Raw genomic sequence first — 8,263 nt, forward strand, 5'->3', positions numbered from 1 at the left:
TAACTAAAGAAGGATTGAATACTTCGATCCTTGCTATTTTAAGAGATGCCAGATTTACAAATTTTGAAGATTCTTTACTAAGTTTAGTTGAATCTAGTCTATGTACTGGACCAATCTCTTTTAATTGTTATCCTAATTTTTCAGTTTTTTTAAGCGACAAAAATATTTTAAAATCTTTAGTTTTACAAATAAAAACTCACAATTATAACATGCTTAAAGGATCAATTCCAGTGGCAATAATTTTTAGAATCCATTACAAAGCTATGATTTCTGCTTTTGCTACAAAAGTAAAAAATCATAGTAAAAAAGGTGAAACCCTTTTATTACAAACAGATTTAACTAGATCTAATATTGTAATCCCCAAACCAATTCAATGGAGTGATATAAATTTACCAGAAGAATGGGTCTTAGAAGGAGTTGTTAAACCTGAACCAATAGAAGATCCAGAACCAAATACCCAACTAAAAGAAATAACTCAATATCTAGATGGAAAAGTTAAAATTTCTTTTGAAAGAAAAAATAGTAGTGACAAATCTGAAAATTCTTCTACCTCAGATACTATAGATTTAGGTAGAGTTTCTCAAATCCCTTTAGTAGTAAACACTCCTTGTAAAACTAAACATAGACATTCCACTTCAGATATACCAAATTCAATTATAAGAAATGTTGATTATACTTCAAAAATTCCTAAACCAGTCTATAACAGTAGTAGAATAAAAACTTATTCTACTCAAAATAATAATCAAGATCTAGAGCCTACTAGCCCTACATTTTCTTTTATCACAGAAAATTTTAATGAATTAAATGTTATAAAAAAAGAGTTTGAAATAAATAAAAACTTCCTACATAATTATTTTTATGCAAAATATAATTTAAAATGGAGATTATGGTTTTTTGGAAATTTCCTAGAGTCTAGAAAAATTATACAAAAACAGTTTTATGAATTTGTTAATTCAAATAAAATACACATACTTTTCTTTGATTGGTTTGAAATATATGCTTCAAAAAATTTCCTAGATTATCCCTTTTCAAAAAATATAAATCCTCTTACTAAAGAAACAGAATGGGAAACTATTTCTGATTCTCGAAAAATTCAATCAAATCATCCTCCTTTACAAGGAATAAAAATAAATATTCAAAATCAACAAATTGAAGCTATTCCAATAAAAACTCCAGGAGATAGCGATAAAAATAATATTAAAAATATCATAAAACAAAGTAATTTTACAAATACAAATTTAAATACCATAGAAAAACAATTAGATAGAATAGAAAAACATCTACAGAAACAACCTATAGTTAGTATTGAAAATCTAAAAAAGATGGATATTAAAAATCCAGTTTTTAAACCATTTCAAATTTCAAAAACCAGTGTTAAAAATATTCAAGATAATAAGTCTGAATTTATAAAAACCGTTCAAGATCAGTTGAGTAGAATGACCGCTACAACTAGTAGCTCCAATGAACCAACAGATCTTGTAGCCCCTGATACCCCAATATCTAATCTAAGAGTAAATGTTTTAAATAATGAATCTGATATTAGTGAAGCTTTAGAACAATTCCAAAATCCTACAAATGTTAATAAAATAACTTGGGATTTACCCATACAACAACCATTACAAATAATCCCTGCTCCAGATCTTGGAATAGTTAAACCTTTAGCACAATATCGCTTCAATGCCTCTTCTGTCTATGATTGGAACATAGATGGAATGACCGAGTATAATATCCTTAGTCTTTTACAACAAATGACTATGGCTGCAAATGCTTATAAAACCCAGATTGGGACTCATGATAAAACCATTGCAGAACTCCTCATAGCAGGATTCTCTGGTCAAATAAAAGGATGGTGGGATTATTATCTCACAAACCAACAACAAGAAGAAATTTTAAATTCTATAAAAACAGATGAAGAAGGAATACCAGTTCTTGATGAAAATGGTAATCCTCAACAAGATGCTGTAGCAACTTTAATCTTAACAATTTCTTTACATTTTATTGGTGATCCTACACATTTAAAAGATAAAAACTCAGAATTATTATCAAATTTTTTAAAATGTAAAAAATTAAGTGATTTTCAATGGTATAAAAATACTTTCTTAACAAGAATAATGTTAAGAGAAGACTCTAATAAACCTTTTTGGAAAGAAAAATTTCTTGCAGGATTACCCACTCTCTTAGGAGAAAAGGTAAGAAATAAAATTAGAGAAACTAACAATAACCATATAATATCTTATGAAGATTTTACTACGGACAATTGATAAATTTAACTCAACAAGAAGGATTAAAAATCTGTTAAGATTTAAAATTACAAAAACAATTAAAATGGGAAACGAAAAGAACAAAACAAGAGTTAGGAACTTTTTGTAAACAATTCGATATAAATACCAATAAACCATCTTCTTCAAAATGCATAGGAGATTGTCAAGAAACCTTTAAAAACTCAAATAAAAAACCTTTTAAGAAAACCCAAAAGAATTTTGATAAACCAAAAGAAGAATATTATAAAAAACCATATAAAATTTTTTACAGAAAACCTTTCAAAAAACCAGACAATTCTAAACAAAAAACATCCTTTAAAGATATTGAATGCTATAGGTGTCATAAAACAGGTCATACAGCAAATTATTGTAGATTAAAAAAAAAACTAAATGAATTAAAATTAAGTGAAGAAATTTTAGATAAAATCTCTAATCTTTTAATAGATTCCTCAGATAAAGATACAGAATTTGAAAATTCTAACCATGATGAATGTTTACAAATTGATGATTTAATCACAACTAGTGAAGAATCTGAAAATCAAATTAATATGCTTTCAAAAGATCAAGTACTTCTTCTAGATGTTTTAAAAAATATTGATGATCCAAATATTCAAAAAGACTATTTAGAAAAAATTCTAAAAACATTAAAAGGTAAAGAAGAAAATAAAATTTTACCAAGTACTACTAAGAAAGCTTACGACTTAACTAATATTTTAGATAAGAAAATAAAAAATAAAAATGTGTCCATTCAAGATATACAAAGAGAGATAAAAGAAATTAAATTAGAAATAAAAGAATTAAAAGAAAATCAAGTTCAAAATATTGATGCAATAAAATTAATTCTTCAAAATATTAATACTGACAATATTTCTGAAACTGAAGAAGAAACACAAGATATTCAAAACATTGAAAAAGTTCCAGAGGATTTTCTTTTTGTATTAAGAGAAATAACTTCTAAAAAATATTTCTTAAAAATAAAAATCGTTTTCTCAGAAAAATTTGAAATTGATACTATAGCTCTTTTTGATACTGGTGCAGATTTAAATTGCATAAAATCAGGAATTGTGCCTAAAAAATTCCATGAAAAAACTCATGAAAAATTATCTACTGCTAATAATTCAAGATTAAATGTAAATGCTAAAACAGAAGTTTCGATAGTAAAAAATGGTGTTAATATAAAAACTGCTTTCATTCTTGTTAATGATATCCACCACACTGTAATCTTAGAAACACCTTTTATTAATTTAATTACCCCGTATATAGTAAATAATGATTCCATAACTTTTGAAATTAATCATAAAAAATTAAATTTTGATTTCTTAGAAAAACCTAAACTTAGAAATGTAAATCTAATTAAAGCATGTTCAATTTATAAAAATAGTATTAATATAATTAGAAATAACAAAAATATTGAAACCAGCAATGATCATTTGAAAAATGATTCACAGATGAAAGACCAGCACAGCAATCCAAAAAATTGGATTCCTTCAAAAAAGCAAAAACCTTACATAGCTCCTTTCCAAGGAATTATGAGATCATTGGAAACTGCCGAACCTTACCAACCAGGTAGAAGAGGTAATTTCATTCAATTCTGCGATATTAGATTACCTATTTTTCAGCAAAATAAATTTAATTTACGTCTTGGACAAAACGTAAATCATTTTCAGCAAAATATATTGGATAATATTTGGAATTTGGATAACCAAAGAACAGCAAAACTCCAAGTTTGTAATGCTTTGACAAATTATTTTATGATTGGAGAAAATTGTGGAATTAGTAACAATCCTCCAAGAATAAATTTCAGCCATTATGTGATTTTTTCTGGAAATATTCTAGGAATGTTTCATGAATGGAAAGCAATAGCCAAAAATATAAAAAATTATCCTAATCCTTTATATAAAGGATACTATTCTTACAGCAAAGCATTAGCTGCTTGCAGAAAAACCATTGGTTTAAATTTTTATATCCAGCCAGGATGTAAAGAAAAAATTTGTGAAAATCTTTTAGCCAGCACAGATTGTGCATCCACATCACACACTCAAGATACTTCCCAAAAGGTATCGACTCTTGAAAAAGATATTGAATCATTGAGTGAAGAACTTGAAAATTTGAACCAAAAATATTCTGAACTCAATGAAAAGAACCAATACTTAAAATTCCAAAATAATTCCCTTCTTGCCCAAGGAAATTATGAAAAACAAATCATCCCTGAAAAGCATCTGAAAACCAGAATGATATTAAAAACCCATGATACCCTAAATCCACTCTTTTCTTTCGAGCCTGAATTAAAAACTGTTATACAATATAAACTCGTTGATAGCTTCTTTTCGGATATAATTGAGATCCAAAATTTCATAGCCTCAGTAGCCACAAATCCTATTCCCGGACTTTCCATTTGGCAAGATCTCAATGAATATTATTTTGAAAACAGTGAGAAAATTGAAATTATGGGACTATTAACAGTCGATCTTGATTTATCTATTTATGATCATTCAAAATGACTATTGGTCGTCTAATGGACTTCGGAGTAGTCCATGCTTTCAGATTTAGTAATATCTCTCAGTTGAAATCATTGAGAGATAAAACTAAATTGGTTTTAAATGAATATCACAAAGCGACATACCTTAAAAATCAAAAAACTCAACTCTGCAGAGTATATTCTACAATTCCTACTGTAAAAGGGTTTTCAATAAAACCAGCAAGACACAGAATATTTATGGATAGTGCTGTTGGAGGAAGATATCAATTCCCAATAGAAGAGCTGCAATACAATCATATAGAATTCCATGAATTTTATGAAATACTCGGAGCACGTCCATATAATTATTTCGTCAACTGGTCAGATTACAGGTTAATCTCGGAGACATATTTAAACCAAATATTTGGGCCGAATAAATTCAAGATCCTCTTACCACACATACAAGATGAATTAGAGGTTGGTTATGAAGCCAATCCCTATAACAGTGATGAACCAGAAGAGGTGGATTCCGATTTAGAAGAATTCATACAAGAAATGCTCGATCGTTGAAAAAAACGAAGTTTAAATATTTGTATATTATGTATTTTTGATTTCCTGTAATTGTATGTAATTGTAATATATATATATATATATATATATATATATATATATATATAATAGAATATAATATAATATAATATAAAATAATATAAAATATTATACTACACCCCCTTTCTTTGCCTATAAAAGGGCACTCATCACCCATTACAAAACACTTGAAAAAATTGGAGACACTTGAAAACACTCCAACACTTCTAAATTCCTCTCAAAACTCTCTTCCAAATTCCCTCAACCTTTCTTCAAAACCTTTTCCTTTCTTCTCTTTCTTTTTTCATCCTTGTTCTTCATAAAACCTTTTTGATCCCTTCAACCTTCTAAATACCTTTAAAAACTTGTTTATATTATGCATCAAGTTCTTCAAGGATCTTGAAGAAAGTTGTAAATATTTGAAGATTCCAAGTGTTGTACAAATTTCAAGATTTGTAATGAATTTTTAATCAATATTCTTGTAATGTTTATATTATCTATTTAAATACCTATATAAATATTATACATGGACGGTTTTACCGCCTAAGTACTATATAAATATATTATATATCTATAAATATATTTATATGTATACTTATAGCTATAAATATTATATGGTAGGTTATACCGCCTAATCGAGTCCGTTAATATTCGTGGTGTTCTTTGCAAAAGTATGCTCTGCATATAATCTTTGATTATATGTATCAGAAACTGGAGGAACCACAATATTATCTGAGACGTTTAAATTCCAGCTTTTAATTTCTGCAATTTAAATTCCAGCAATATATACATATATGTATATATCATTGGTGTTATAAAACCCACTATATTTAAATTCCAGCATTTAAATTCCGCCCTATATTATATATATATATATATATATATATATATATATATATATATATATTATCATTGGATTCCTTTCATTAGGAACCATCATATATATATATATATATATATATATATATGTATGTATGTATGTACATGTGCATACATAATACATATATATATATATATGTATGTATATATGTATGTATGTACATGTGCATACATAATACATATATATATATATATATGTATGTATATATGTATGTATGTACATGTGCATACATAATACATATATATATATATATGTATATATATATATATGTATAGAAATTTTCAGATGCCCAACCAATGATGCACTCGTTCCCGACTACTAAAACCCGGTACCGTATTTTAGTGATGCAAAAAATAAAAAAAAATAACTAAAACCCGATACCGGGTTTTAGTCGGAGACGAGTTGGACAGAAATAGTCTAGATCTTCAATGAGTGTTTATGAGGACTTTTAATGATGTTGCACGTTCTTCAATACAAATGTCTAGATCTTGCAACGATTTTATATTTGAAATATATCTTTGAATATATATTCCAATATCTGATTAAATCATATCCTTGGCAGTCTTGATTTTCGAACTGGTTATGTGAATTGGTCTTGAAATGTAATGACTTACTAAACTGCTTGTGTCTCGACTCCTTGTGTTTTGACTGGACTACATTCATCTCGACTATTTTTATTTCAACTGCTTGCATTTCGAATGCTTCGAAATACTTCTTCATGTTTTTTCAAATACCAAAACTTTATCTCAACATCAGTCAACCTTGGATCATTTATAACATATTGTTCTCCATTATTCGATTTTCTTGATCCATCTCAGTTCTTTGTTGTTCTCTTACCCTTATCTCATGATCCATCATCCTAATTTCAAATTTCTTTTCCATATTTTGACTAATTGTTGCATAACGCTATTTTTTTTAAAGCAATCATTATTGGAATATATTGTATATTTAATGGATATTATGTTTTTTTTTATCTTATAATATTTTTTATTTGTAATATTTATCTTTCTTAGGCCTTTATTGTCGTATATAAACATCTCGTGTATTTATTCTTTGAGATATATGAAAATATCATTATCTCATTAGTTTTTACATAGTATCAAGAGCCCACGGCCTACGCCACTAAACCCAAACCTTTGCCTCCAGAAGTTGTCGCTGCCTCCCAGCCATCGGAAAGTCTTGCCTTTTTTTCCGATCGGCTCTATGGTTACCACAGGCATTGTTGCTACTCCATTCTCCTTCAATTTTGCCGCCCACGCAACCTTGAAGCTTACCTCTTCGAACCACCTCTCTTGGAGTCTACAGTTCACGACTCTCCTCACAGGTCATGATCTCCTTGGATTTATTGATGACTCTCATCCTTGTCCGACCAAGACCATCACCACCGCCGCCACGGACACCATCGCCGCCACTCACTCTATGAATCTTTAGTACACCTCCTGGATCCGCCATGACCAGTTGGTCATGAATATCATCATTGGATCGATGTCTCCTTCCTTGATTCCGTTTATTGCAACTACCACCTGTAAGGACCCGATTTTAATATGTTAATTAATTTGTGTGTTAAAAATATGTATTAATAAATATCGGGTTATAGACGATATTAAAATGCATATTTTATTTATAGAGCACACAGAAGTTGAAATAACTCAAACCGAGTCAAGTTTTAACCCCGAATGAATAAAATAGGACACACATTTAAACCAATACATTTTTAATCTAATTAAAGAAATAAGGATATACATATATATGTATACATATCGATTCTCTCTCCTATTCATCCTCATCTTCCATCTGTCTGCATCGTTTTCTTCTATTTTGTTTTCAAAACTTTCCCAACACTTTAAATGCCCGTATCTCCTTCGTTTGAGGCCGGTTTTCGAAAATAAATATAGTTCTGGAATCCTTGCGACGAGAGCTTTCTTTTGATACCGATTTCGTAAGGTTTTGTCGCCGTATCGAGAACTCGATTTCGACCAGCCGCCGCCTTTTCGCCGTTCTGCCGTCGCCGATCGCCGACTAGGGTAAGAGGAGGTGGTTTAAGTTGTGTTCGACCATATTCGAGGTCTGGGAGGT

This window comes from Henckelia pumila, chromosome 4, assembly GCF_033568475.1.
Source record: "Henckelia pumila isolate YLH828 chromosome 4, ASM3356847v2, whole genome shotgun sequence".
Lineage (NCBI taxonomy): Eukaryota > Viridiplantae > Streptophyta > Magnoliopsida > Lamiales > Gesneriaceae > Henckelia > Henckelia pumila.